The following is a 14,663-nucleotide window of genomic DNA, read 5'->3' on the forward strand; positions in this document are numbered from 1 at the left end:
TTTTCCTACTACAATAATGTTGCTCTATCATTTGGTTGGTAACATCAATACTATAATTAATTTCAGTGATTTGATGTTGGACAGACACAAATTGATTCAGTATTTACCTCTTTTGGTGTGTCATTGATAGGCATACTAAACTTCCCAGAGTAATTCTGGGTTGATTTCCTCACGGTTCTCTCTCTCTCTCTCTCTCTCTCTCTCTCTCTCTTTTTTTTTTTTTTTTTGGTAACAATCTCTTTACATGTATGGAGACTTTACAGAACTAAAAGCCACTTCTTGGGATTCAAATTTTAATAAGATGGGTGAAGAAAAAGTGTGTGGATTCAAAGACCTTGAAACAAAAAGTTCTTAGCTACAAATACCAATTAATTCCTGACTTCATTCCCCTCCTGAGCCTCGTTTTCATCCTGACTCCTCTTCTCTCTCTCCCATCTGCGCTAAGAAAGGTGCGGGTACTGTTTATCGAAGGGTGAATTGAAGGTAAGGATTACAGTATCAAAGATGAAGGGAGAGTCAGGGATGAACATGAGGGTTTTAAAGTATATTACATGAAAATTTTAAAAGCTGACAGTAATTATTTTAAGTGAAATGTCAAATATTTTGTTTCTAAGTTTCAAAATGGTGGTAGCGAGAGCTCCACAGCATTGACCAGCACAGACACTCCACGGAGAGGGAAGGTTGTGCAGTAGGACATCACTCCCTATGCCTTCATTGAATGCAGCCTACCTGCACTTACATCTTCTGAAGTTCTGACCTAGCTGTACAGGTAGTTGTACCTTATTTCACTATGGTATCATCGGTGTTTGTTGGACTAGAATATGTGCTACTTAAAGCAATGTCTTTCCCTGCCCATGCTGACATGAGTAAAGAGGAAAATATTCATCCTGGTCAGCCAGGACGAGAGCCTAGGAATGCTCCTAAGCTTAATGCCATTATCTCCAGGTGGAAGCTGGTCAAGAAACCAAATTTGTAAAAGGTTGTAAACCTGAGATTCTTCAACAGCTTCTATTGATTTATTCCTGACATCGTATGCCACATGTCCTCTGCATGTGTGTACATGTGTTTTTTGGGGGAGAGGGTCCATAGCTTTCAAAAATACTCGAGGAGATCTATGATTACCCAACAGTAACATCAAACTGATCTAGTCCAACAACCTTCTTTTGTGAAGATGAGAAAGCTGTCTTACTTTAAGTCCTGCATCACTATTCCTGACTCCTGGACGGACACTTCAGCCAGACAAAAGATTACAAGGTTAAAAGTGGGAAGTTGAATAGTGACTGTGAAATATCTTCCTATAATGGAACTAAACATTTTTTAAATTAAAACTCACTTTCGATCATAGTATGATTCAGTGGAAATACAGGATTCAATATACAAAACATTGCTTTATTGCCAAGGCATCCATTTATTTTGTAACTTGGGGGAAGCCTATGATTAGAGTTAATAGTAATTCTGATTAATAAGTTCTATCTGCTCTCATACTGTGCTAGGGTTCCTCAGAGTGCCGGTACATGTTTTATTAGCATGGAAGGGCTGTTTCAGCTCACCTCTCCTCACTTGAATCAGTTGCCTGCTGGCCTGGTACTCAGTTTTGTGTGGCAGAACCTTACTGGTCTGCATGATAATGGGCTTTTTAAATCCTAAACAATAAACATTCATTTCACTACTCCACCCATCACAGAAATGCTCTCTAACCTCAAATCAGCCACAAATAAGACTTGGAAATCAATTCATTGTGCATCGGCCTCCTGCCTGGTTCATGCTTTTCAGCAAGTACCAAAATATCTGCAGAGCATGTGTGTTTAGAATATGTACAAGTAGAGGTATTGCACATAATGGGGTCTTGAACCCTTTTGTGACATTTCTGTTTTTATCTATAGAACAAATTCTACTGAGCAAAGCTAATTTTTATGCATTGCTCACTAGGATTAGAAAGGCCTGAGATGGGTTTCGGGGGGAGAAAAAAAGCCCTCTGGTGGTTTCCCCAAAATTTTGGGAGTATTTTTAGCATCAACATCCTAAAGTCCTCTGGTTTGAAAATTATGTTTCATGGAAAACCAATTTAATATATTTGTGCTTGTCAGATTCATTAGAATATCCTCATGCATAAGGTGTCAGCTGTCGGAGAAGCCAGGGGGAGTGCAGTTAGCCTGGAAGAGGATGTCTTGTCAGGTTGAGACACAAGATCTCAAATTCCCTTCTGCTGGGGTTCGAAGTTGGAGTCCGACTTTTTCCTCTTATCTTCCAGGCCAGAGTTCCGTTATTTTATCACCTTCCTATGCTCCTGCGAGCTTCCAATTTCTTGAAATTCATAAGAACTTAAGGCCGAGAAGGGCAAGTCTCAAATGTTTTCAGTTAGAGCACCGCTCAGGGAGGCAAAGAGCCTCTCCTAGCCATTACTATTGTAATCACTCCCCATCTCCCTCCACTGCGCTAACAGCGCTGCAATTAGTGGCAAGACTGATGCTGCTTTTGGGAAGTTCAAGAAGCTGATGTGTGTTTTTCATTAGCATAAGAAAATTAGTAACTTATGCTAGAAACTGAAGCATCAGTTCTGTTAAACTATAATATAAACCTTAATATGCAGGAGATCAACCCAAAACAACATGGGTGTCCTCTTAGACCACATTAGGATGGATGTCTTAGAGCAGGGTGTGTGTTGCAGCTGCAGATCAGCTAACTCTTCCGTGATATTCATCCATTCTTTTTTCCTCCCTCTCTCCCTCCCTCTGCATGCACTCATTTGCTTTCGGACAAGGTTTTTCCCTAGTTTCAATCATCCTTTCTAATCAACAATGGAGTTCTCTCCAAGTTTATTGTATGCTTTTTATTTTATGTTCCAAGAGCTCATCTTGAAGAGCAGGTGCCCATTCAATTTTAAAATCACTGCAATGTATTTGAGATAGAGGCATGATACAATGGTCTCCCTTACTGACGTTATGATTAAACATAATGAGTAAGATCAGTCTGCAAGCTTATCACTATTCTGTCTTGTAAAATTGCCCGAGTAAAATGCAAATACAAACAAGGAGTTTTAATGAGCTACTGTAATAGAAGGATCCAGGCACCAGGAAGCTGGGGCTGGGCTTTGGCCCCTTACAGTGGCTGGCTCGACCAACACCTCAGAGCACGTCCCAGCTGGGGTTAGTTAGTTTCCAAATGTACTGCAGATTACCTCTAAACAATGTCATTCACTTAGATTTTTTTTTAAAATTTATGTGAGAAGTAACATCTTAACTAACCTGCAAAATACTAAATGATATAAAGTTGATTTTCTAACAATACTTTTTCCTTTGTGAGTATAAAAGCTTTGGGCATTTTAATTGACTATACGTGATAATCTGGGTCAAGAAAAAGGTCTTTCAGGACCATTTGGACCAGAATTCTCTTGTCTACCCATCCCCCCGCCCCCTCACAATCATGCTGTAATTGAGGTTTATACTAAGTCATCATCAGAAACTAAAGTTTTATTTTCTATCTTTTGTGACAAGAATGCTTAGGAACTATCTTCCTAGGAAGTTTCAAGTATACAATACGGTATTGTTCATTGTGGCCACCTTGCTGGGCAACGGCTCTCCATCGGGAACGTGTTGGTCCCATGAACTGAAACTTTGCTCCCTCTGACAAACACCTCTCCGCCCCTCGCCCCAGCCCCTGCCAGCCACCATTCTCCTCTCTGTTCCATGAAACTCAAATTTTAAACATATATATATATATGTATATATATATGTATATATATATACATATACACACACGTGCACACATGCATACATATAAGATTATATATATATAATTATAATGATAAGGCTGAAAGGTATTTCAGTCATCTCTTTATAGAACAAAAGCCCTTTAGCTTTCTTCTCTTTGAACATACATACCTCTCCCTGCATGTAAGTATTCTAAAGGTGCCCAAAATGAACTCCTGTAAAGGGAACATTCAGGTTAATTCAGCATATGATAAATTTTCCTTTTAATTTTTGCACAAGAACTGATTGTGATTTTAGACTTAGACAAAATGGAAGGAGGAGGTGATGTGAGTCTATTTGTCTTAAGTTGTATCCCTTCGGGGCTATGTTGCTAGTGAAGATTTTGTGATGGGTGAGGATGCACAGTCATCCACTGACATAGGACTGTCCCTTGGCTGGCTCGGGGCTATCCTGGTGGTGTATATTCGCAGGGTTTTGGAGTGCGGCATGGACATCCTCAATGACCTTTTCTGTGGACTTGTCAAAGAGTGCTCACATGTTAGACATTTGGATTTCAGGGGGAAACCCTCAGGAAATCCAGATATAAGCTGTCTTGCTTCACTGTGATATTGTAACTGTTAGAAAAGAAAGTTGCTTTCTAGTATAGCTCATGATTTTTATTTTTTTTAAACCTGGATGCACATCGTGGAGCTTTGGGATTTTAACTATCTCCTCTCTTTTGCCCAAATTTTCTGTAGACAAAAACATTTGATATAGTGAAGATGCATTTATCTTTGTGACTACAGAGCTCTTACCAAAAATAGATTCCAAAATTTGAAGGCAATAAATAAAATAACAGTTTTAGGAGGTGCAATTCATCCCTCTACCACGCTTGGGGAAAATATGTTGTTAAGGAACATTTCTTCTGGTTTTGAAGCTCAGAATACAATTATCACTTGATAATTTATAGGGTGACGATTCTTTTTAATGACATCTAGTAAGCATTAAATTGCTTTAGGGGACAGAGACATTGTGTCACCAGCAATTCATTAGAAGGTTACAGGCCATTGTCAAAAACAGCATGTTTGAACTCCCTGCAGTGATTTGATAACATTGTGTGATGTGTATAAAGATTCCAGAGTTGAAGGCTTTTCTGGAATCCCCATTTCCTAGGAACATGATGCTGAAGATCTACTATGAATGGGGATGTTTGAATGGAACCAAAGGGTGGCTCCTGCTTCAGAGAGATGCCCTTTAAAGCTCTGAAGGACGCAAACCAACTGGCTTTCAGTACATGCTGATTTGACCTCACTACTCACACAATTTCAATGAATTTTTGTGTATTACTAGATTTAAAAAAAATTCTTTTTCTGCTGTGATCTTTCAACCTTATGATTATGCCAGAAGCTTCAGAAATGTTAAAGGAATGTTTTACCTACTGAAAAAGCACACATTTTGGGGAAAGGAGGTATTTAAGGATACTTAATACATAAAAAAGAAGGAAAAAATCTCTCTAGTGCCCAAAACATGAGAGTTCCCCTCCAAACCCTAAATTTAGATTTTGATGGGACTTAGGTAAAGATGTAAAGGTGTTGTCAGAGGAAAATTGACCTTGTAGGGGTGGCAGCTGTTGCTCTTAGCTTCTTTTACCTTCTCTTTTGAGTCACATTTCCCTGATGGCCCTTCTGTTCCTCAAGAACCTCTCAGTTGTTACCTCAAAATGTACCTCTGCGTGCTGGAAGGTATACACACACAGATGGCATATGCAAAGAGTCACACATGTCCTGGAATGTTGGCAGGTGTCTGCAACACTCATCATCGGAGATGCAGCTGAAGTTAAAGTACAATATTGAGATTGATAAAGATGGAAAGAGATGAGGGAAAAGAGACTGAGTGAGTTCATGTAACAGCTGCAACCATTCCCAAATGTTTTTCTGCATAATCATGCAAGAAATTCATCATGCATTTCCTATTAAATATTCATGCAACTTGCTCCATAGGAGGGCTGTGGTATTTATTAATTCCCGGTGTTGGTACGTTTTGGTACATCTACTGCCAGCAATAAATGTGTCATGCCTAGCAAATTCAGTTCTTGGCAGAAAACATTCGAATATAATACTTACTTACAGGATATTGCAAACTTTAATTATGTCTAAATGATTTTAAAGACTATCTTGAAATAAGCAACTGATTCCCTTTGCTTTTAGATGAAGCAAGGGTCAGTGGTGCAGGGAAAGAATGGGTAGATAGCACTTCACTTTAAGTGGCTCATCTTTGTGGGGTGATGCGTTTCTACAACACACTAGTAATGACTCTAAAAAGTGGTTGGGTCATTTGCTGTTTTACACAATTGAAAATTCCCTTTCCAAAAATTTAATTAATTGAAAGGATGTAATAGGAAAAACCAACTATCAAAACGTGTCCCCCAAATCTGTGAGCATGTAACATTATAAATCTCTGGTTGGGGTTTGTCAACATAGATTAGTAAAAATCAAAAAGAAGCTCATAATGCACTTCAGAATGCTTTAACACGGATGGGCACAGGGTGAGGCGTCTCTTTTTATTACCACATTTAAACAATTTCTATTTAGTGAATTACACAAAACTTGAAATGGCAGGAAATAAAATGGAAATAGAGGACATAGGCTATGTCTTTAAATTGTTTACAGTGTCATTGGGAGAGAAAGACATTCACCCAATCAACACCTAGAGAAACAAACAAATATTTGATCATGTAGAACTAACTGGCTGTATTCATAATGTGCATATGTTTACTTTTCCAAATATCAAGAAAAATACTTTTTCTCATGACAACTCCATCAAGTAGCAAGAGCAGATAATGTCCTTGTTAATTAGGTGAGGAAAGTTGAAGGGCTGGTCTGTGTTTATTCATCAGGCTATTGGAGAGTTGTGGTTACAGCCAGTTATTCTGACTCCAGGGTATACGGAGGTAAAACATCACTCAGGGAAACCCTAAAAGAAGTTTCTTCTAGTAGCTCCTCTTTTGTTCCGTAGCAATGGCTCCCCATAACCCATATTAAAAACAATATGGATTTTTGCTTTTGTCTTGATGAAGCAGTTTGCAGCAGACCACTCTCTACCTGGAAACAACTAGAAAAACTAGATGAAACAAGACACAGCAATTAGTTCAAGGCATAGGAGAGCTGCTGAAACAACCAGGACTGGGGTGGTACAACCCCAAAGGGGGAGATATCAGGAATTACAGCCAGTAGTCTCCATTTATTTCTTCCCTGGGGGGGCATTTGTTGATGCTGGGCATAGGGTTTAAAAAAAGCTGGAATTTACATCCCATAGAGAGGGCTGCTGCTAGGAAACAGAAAAACCAGCAGTTGGTTTATATTTGTTTGTTTGTTCTTCAGGAGGAAGGGGTGTTTAAGGAAAAAAAATGAGGTGAAAAATTAAAATTGACAAAAGGCCAAATTTCTCCTTAATACATTTATGAAAAATATGAAGCTGTGGCTCAGAAGTCTGAGGCTAAGCGGAAAGGCTGCGAACAGCAGGCGAAAGTTCTCAGCCGTCTTGCCGTGCTGAGGCATAAGAATGAGAGTTCAGGACTGGTCCAGAACGGAAGTAAACCAGAGATAGGCTGATCCATACCAAAACTTCTACCAGTCTGGGTCATTTCATTTCACTGCTTGATTGGACTAGGTTGATCAGTTCTCACTCTATCTGCCTGTCACGTAAAAGTCAACCTCTCTCTGGATTTAATTAACATTGTATGGATCCTTTACTATGTCATCTGTATAGCTATATCTATCTATATATTCTAGTATTGCATTAAAACATTGCTGGATATGCCAAGAAACAAAATCATGTGACCAAAAAAAGAGAAAATATATAACAGAAACAGAGCTACGGGCAATGCAAATATTACCGTTAGCACACAAGTACCTTAACAATGATTAGGGTGCTAAGGGAAACACAGAAAGGGTAGAGAAAATAGAAAACAAGTTGAAAAATGTTATCAAAAAGTTGGAATCTATTTTTTAAAAAATAAGTAAGTGGAAATTCTAGAACTGAAAAACAATAAACTCAATATATGGGTTTCCCAGCAGAACAGACTTAGCAGAGACATGATGAAAACACTGGAGGGTGTGTCAACAAAAAAATATTTAAATTGCAGCAAGAGAAAAAAAATATAGTAAAGAGTATTAGAGGCACATGGGAAACAGTTAAAAATTCTATCATATATCAATTGAGCACATAAAGAAAGGTGAGAGCACCAACAATATTTGAAAATATATCAGTCAAAAATTTTGCTAAACTGATGACCCCACAGATTTATGAAATGCCTAAAACCCAAACGTGATAAATAAATTTAAAAAAAATACAAGGTGCACCACAGTAAAAACTGAGGTAAACTAAAGATAGAAAGGAAAATTTTAAAGCAACTAAATTATGTTTATGATCTTTAGAAGAAGAACCAACAAAAATAATCACACTTCACTGTCACAGGAATGATGGATGCCAGGAGACGGTGGAATGACATCTTTACAGTAACGAACAGAATATATCTGCCAGCCTAGGACTCTATGCTCAGCAAAAATATTCTTTAAAAATAGGCTGAAATAAAGATATTTTCAGAAAAACACAAAGAAAAACTTTTGGTGACAGGTCTTCCCTAAAAAAAAAATAAACTAAAGGAAGGGAGTGTTTGTGTCTAGAGTTTTAGCTAAAAATTACTTCATATAGAAAAACAGAAATGTAAGAAGAAATGAAGAACACATAAAAGATAAATATGTTAGTAAATATAAATAAATCCTAATTGTAGAAACCTTTAGGACTAATATCTACTGGGTTTGCAATATATGGAGACATAAAATGTATGATAGAAATGCAAAGGGTGGAGGACCTCTAGGAAAGTAACATGTTTCAAGTTCTAGTATTGTGAAGGGAAGTTGCAAAAGAAATAATTTGACCTAGTTGTACTAAGGCAGTGATGCATGCTGGACTCTCTGAGATAACCACTGAAGAAATGTTAGAAAAAAGTATAAATACACAGCAGTACAAAGAAAAAAGAAGTAACAACAAATAAAAGTGATCACTTGAAAAAGAAAACAAGAAAGAAGAGGAAAGAAAAGTATACAGCAGACGGAGCAAATAGAAAACAAACAGAAAAATGGTAACTATAAACCCAATTTATTACAATTACGCTAAATTAAAAAGGATGAAATGTTACTACAAAAATTAATATCAGGCTTGATAAAAAATAAAAACTATTTTTTAAATATTAATTTTAAAAGACATGCCTTAAATATAAGGACACAGAAAGATTAAAATGAAAAAGTCAGAAAAAGAAATACCATGAAAACACTAACCAAAAGGAAGGTGCAGGTTTCAAACAAACTAGAATTTAAGGCAAGAAGGAGGAAAGCAGATTGAAAGTGAGAAGGAGGCAAATGCACCAGGAGGATATGCAATTCTAAATCCGTAGTTACCAGTAACGTAGTTTCAAAATGTGTAAGGTAAAAAATGATGTAAGTAAAAGAGGTAACAGATAAATCCACGGTCATAATAGGGGGACTTTAACTCACCTTTCTTAATAGGAGACAGATAGACAAAACCATTAGTGAGATTATGGAAGGTATGAACAATAAAATTAACCAATTGAGCTCATTGATATTTATAAAATAATGCACCGAACAACATCAGAATGCTCATTTTGGCAATGAGAATACTCAGCAATGTCAGAATACAATTTTAGCAAATGTTTCATTTTTTCCAAAATTATTCATATGCCACATCATAAAGCAAGCCTCAGCAAATTTTAGAAATTCGGTTATTCAGAATATGTTCTCTGACCATGGTGGAATTATGCTAGAAGTCAACCAGAAAATTCCCAACTCTTTAAAAATCAAACCATATATATCTAAGTTAAGTTGTATTTAAAAACTAGAAAACGTTGTGTACTGAATGAAAAGGAAAATACAATTTGTCAAAACTTGTGTGATGTACCCAAAGTACTTAGAAACACATATTAGGGGAAAGACAGAAAAGGAAGATCTAAGCTTTCATTTCACGAAACTAGAAAAAAATAGCAATCAGAAATAAATAGAAAAAAATAAGCCAGGTCCAACAGTGATGAATAGAATAGAAAACAAAGATAAAAGTTGGTTCTTTGAAAAGATTGGTTAAATTGATTAAATGCTAGTAAGACACAAATTACCAGTATTAGGAATGAAAAGTAGTCCTCATTGTAGATTACGGGAAGATTAAATAAATAAAACTGGGGTAATACAGGCAACTTTATACCAATAATTTTAATAATTTACAGGAAAATTGATGAATTCCTAAAAAAACCTTTAACAGTTAGATTTTTTATTTAGGACTTTTTAAATTTAATTAAAGCAATCAAATTCATTATTAAAAGCCTGCTTACAAAGAAAACTCTAGGCCTATGTCGCTTCACTGATAAATTATTCTAAACATTTAAGGAGAAAAGAATACCAACCTTATATAAACTCCTCCAGAACACATATTACATAAAAAGGGAGTATTTTCTCAACTTGTTTCATGAGATCAGTACAAACCTATTACTAAAACCTGAAAAGGAGCTTACAATAATAGAAAATTACAAACCAATCTCTTTTATAAATTTAGAACTGAAAATCCTATACAACACAGCAAAATAAAGGTAAGTATGGTTTATTCCAAGACCCTAGGAGTTCTCTAAGAAAAATGCCAATAGAAAATGGACAAATGATTTGTACAGGCACTTCATAAAGGTGGATTTCTGAATTGCCATACATATGTGGAAAGGTGCTAAACTTTACCAAACCTCAGGAAAATGCAAAGTAAGTCCATACTGATATATACTATATACTAAAATGAGGTTTTGAAGTAATTGGTGGTGGGAGTGCAAGTTGTTATAACTATCTTGGAAAGCCGTTTGGCAGTAACTACTAAAACTAACCTAGCAATTCCACTCAGGTATATCAGAAATGCACATTTATGTTCACCAAAAATATGTACAAGATTGTTTATATTACACAACTGATAATAGCTCCAAACTGGAAATACAGTACATGTCTATCAAGATTGGACAGGGTAAATACATTGTGGTGTACTTGTGAAACGGCATGACATATATCAGTAAAAATAAACTGTTGCCACAAAAACAACAGAAATAAATCTCTCAAGTGTAATGCTGAGCTAAAGAAGACAGAGAAAAGTGCACAGTAGAAGAAATAATTTATATGCATTTCAAAAACAAGTAAAATTAATATGTGGTGCTAGAAACAATAAGAGTGGTTTCCTTTTAGAGAATTAGCAACGAAAGGTGGACAGAAGGAAGGATTCTGGGGTAGTGGTAAGTTTCTATTTTTTGATCTGATGCTGACTGCGTGGGTGCATTCGCTCGGCACATGTAGGTCTGTGCACTTTTTTGGATTTGCCATGTTTTAACACAAAGTTTACTTTGAAAGACTGTAAGGAAGCACTTAGATAAATTGTTGAATGCCCTTAAACAAAGACCAATACTCTCAATTGACTTAAGAGAATCTTTTCCAATAAGCATACCAAAGAAAGATAGGTAGCAAAAGCTCTCCTTCCTTCACCCACAGATCCCGCGCATGCACTTGCGTAGGAGGAGGAGGCCCGTGTGAGACAGGTGAGAGCGAGAATTCCAGATAAATGGAAGATAGATTCCAGACATGGGGAAGAACAGGTTTGAAACAGAATGCTTCTGGGTGAGGTGAGGGTTCTGCTTGGAGCAATTGACGTCTTTCACCGTTGGCTCGCTGGAGCTACGGGGACAGTCAGAGAGAGATGCCCCTGAGGTGTGGGAGGATGGGACGTTCCTCAAAGTACTCATGGAATTGGTTGAAATCATCTATGTTAGGGTGAATGGAAAGTGGGCAGATAATCTTTACTCACATTTGAACATAGATTATCTGTGCTTCTCTCATCCACCTTACATGGGCAGACGGAGAACTAAGTTACATATTCTGTTATTTGGGTTTTCCAAGTACTCTTGTGTTTCAGCCATAACATGAAGTGCTAATTAGACTACAAAAAAGCCCAAATTCCACTTCAGAAAATAAGCTGTTGTAACTTTTAACATCAGCTGAGTTTTCACTATTAGCTTATTTTTTTTATGTTAAATGGAGTTCTGACTTTTTCATGTATGTGATTATAAGAAGTGTGTGTACATGTGTTTATGTGTGTTGACATACACTCTACACTCTGGTAACAGGAGGTTATTAATTTTTGCTTATTTCTTTGATCATAAAAACATTCTTAGTGTATATAAAGTATAAAATCTGAGTTTCCTTAATCTCTTGGTCAATTTAAATCTTGTTTCTACTTGTATAAGTTCCTGAAAGTCATTGTTAGCTTCTTGCAGAAACAAAGAATGACATGAATAAACTTGTTTTAGTATAACCACAAATATAAGCTTATCTTGGTCTAATACTAATGTTTATATGTTGTTAATACACACTTAAATGACCAGAATGGCTACATTAGAAAAATCACTTTAAAAATATAACCAAAGATGAAAAGCAAATATATTCAAGACAGTTTATGAGTTTAGTCCTCAGAAAATTATAAATGTTCAGCTGCGTTAGATTTAAAAAAAAAAATCCCTTCCTTAGTATTTGGTGAGAGAATAGTACATTGCAATAATGTACCAACTTACCACTCAGAAGTCTTGTGTAAGTAAAACAATAAATGGAGCTCAACAATATACAACCTAAAAGCCTTCTAGAAAGGTCCTCTGCAATAACAGTACATCATTTTCAAGAGCTAGTAAGGGTTTAGCCAATGCTGGTTTATTAATCCTCACAGTCTCCTGAAAGAAAGTAGGTAGCAAAGGAAATCCCCATGGATACTTGTGAGCTCTTCACTCCAAGAGAACCAACTGGTGACTGAGCCCAGGCTTCCAGGTGCTGAGCACAGGGCCACATCAGATACCAAGCTCTCAAGGTGTGGTCTGTACTTGCACTGGCATCACCTGGGGTGCTGTTAAAACAAAAACGCGCTAACAGCAGCAGAAGCCTGGGACCCACATGAGTGGCTTTTGGTTTTGATCAAGAATCTCTGGGTGTGGAGGTGTGAGAGTCTGCACTTTTTAACTAACACCCCCTACCCCAACCTCGGTGACTTTAATGTTCACTAAAGTTTTCCTCCTCCTCCCTTAGGGGCCATCTAGTCAACTTTCTCATTTTCAGATGAAGATATTAAAGCTCAGAGAGGTGAAACGACCTTCAGAAGTCATTGAGCCATTTGGTTGTAGAGCCTAAGTAGAGCTGGGTTTCCTAATATTCCCAGGCCAACCTCCTTTCTACCATCCCTTGTTGCTTCTGACTAATTTGTTTCCTTCTTCGGTGGGAATGTAATAAGCATCCCTAGAATCAATGCTATATACTCTAAAATATGACTCCAGATAATTCTGCATTTCTCTAAACTCACATTTTATTTGATTGTTAAAAAATACCAATTTTTTAATGAAAAGTCCAAAGAATATGAAATAATTAAAACTAAGTCTTTCTTTTCAATTCTTTAGAAAGTGGTAAGGCTGGGAAACCAGGAAATCCTCCCTTCTCCAAATCATGAAAGTGTACAGTAGGGATGTAAAATCGCACTCAGTGAAGAAAGAAAATTCCAAAGGTTACAGTTTATTGACTTGTAGGACATGAACCAGTTTTGTATATAACTGAACAATCTTATCCTGATATTCCTTTACTAGACTGTCTATAAACATTTGCTCTTCTAATTCTCATTTGAACTAGATTTAACATCTCCCTGGTCCCTTCATTAATTAATGAGTTAAATACAATCTGTGACATATATTCACTAAGTAGTTGAATAAGTGTTGTCTTAACTTTTAAAAATTACACATTAACGTGAGAAATAAATCATCACAGGAGGCATGGAGGAGTGAGCAGCCACTCTATGAAGTCTTCCCTGACTCTCCGAAAGTGCCTGGCACTTCCTCTTCTCTGTTCCCATAATAGCCATGTGTGCAGAACATATCTCTGCCTTTGTCATGTTGCTGCAAACACCCCAGGGCAGGGACCATTAGCTTTGCAGCTCATTTTTTTTTTGTATTCGCACATGGTGGACAGTTAATAATTTTTTTTTAGAAAGATTAAGTTGACTGGTTCTTTCAGTGAATGAAGATCTATCACAGGAGTGAAATATGAATAAAATCCAGGACCATATTGTAACGGAGTGCAGAGCAGGGGTCCCCCAAAATAGCGAAGCATATTCCCCACAAACTTTTTCTGGGGGAAGGGGAGTGAATGATACTTTCACTGGTGTTTAAGATACTTTGCATAACCACAGCAAGTTCATAGCTGTGCTGCCACCCCAGGCAAAGGAATCTATGACTTTAAGAGCATCTAGTGACTTGTGACATAACTAGGGGAGGCAGATGCCCCTGTGTAATGAGGAATTCTTCCTCTCACTAAAGATGGCAGCCAAAGAAGGTAAAATATATGGGGGAACTGGCAGAAGTAGCACATCATAGGAGAGGCCGTACATGAGGTCACGTACGAAGTTCCGGACAAGCATTTGAAATAAGGGTGGTCTGAGAGGGAAGGGTTTTTTCCTGCCCTGTGGCCTCGGGTAGTAAGGAGGAAGATTCCATGCAGTCTGAAGTGAGAAGGCAGCCATGCAGGAGGAAAGGGTGTAAGGAAAGAGCTGATGGAGCTGTCCAGGGACCTGCCTAACCAAGCCCAGATTTGTGGGAGGTGTTTGGAGGCGAACTGGGAATGCTGAGCTGCAGACTTCCGCTTCTCTGAAGGACATATGGAGAAGTCACTCTCTTGGGATATGTACCGCTTTGGACTCCACCATGATCCAGTGTAACACGGCACATGTTTCCCTGAACCACTGCATGGAGACTGAGGACAAGTACCCCAGATCCTGAAGGGGAGAGCTTCTGTGAAAGGATGTTGACTCTGTAACCCAAAACAACTCCTTCCAGAGGGGATGGAGACCTGTTCGTGC

This window comes from Desmodus rotundus, chromosome 2 (assembly GCF_022682495.2).
Source record: "Desmodus rotundus isolate HL8 chromosome 2, HLdesRot8A.1, whole genome shotgun sequence".
In the NCBI taxonomy this organism is placed as follows: Eukaryota; Metazoa; Chordata; class Mammalia; order Chiroptera; family Phyllostomidae; genus Desmodus; species Desmodus rotundus.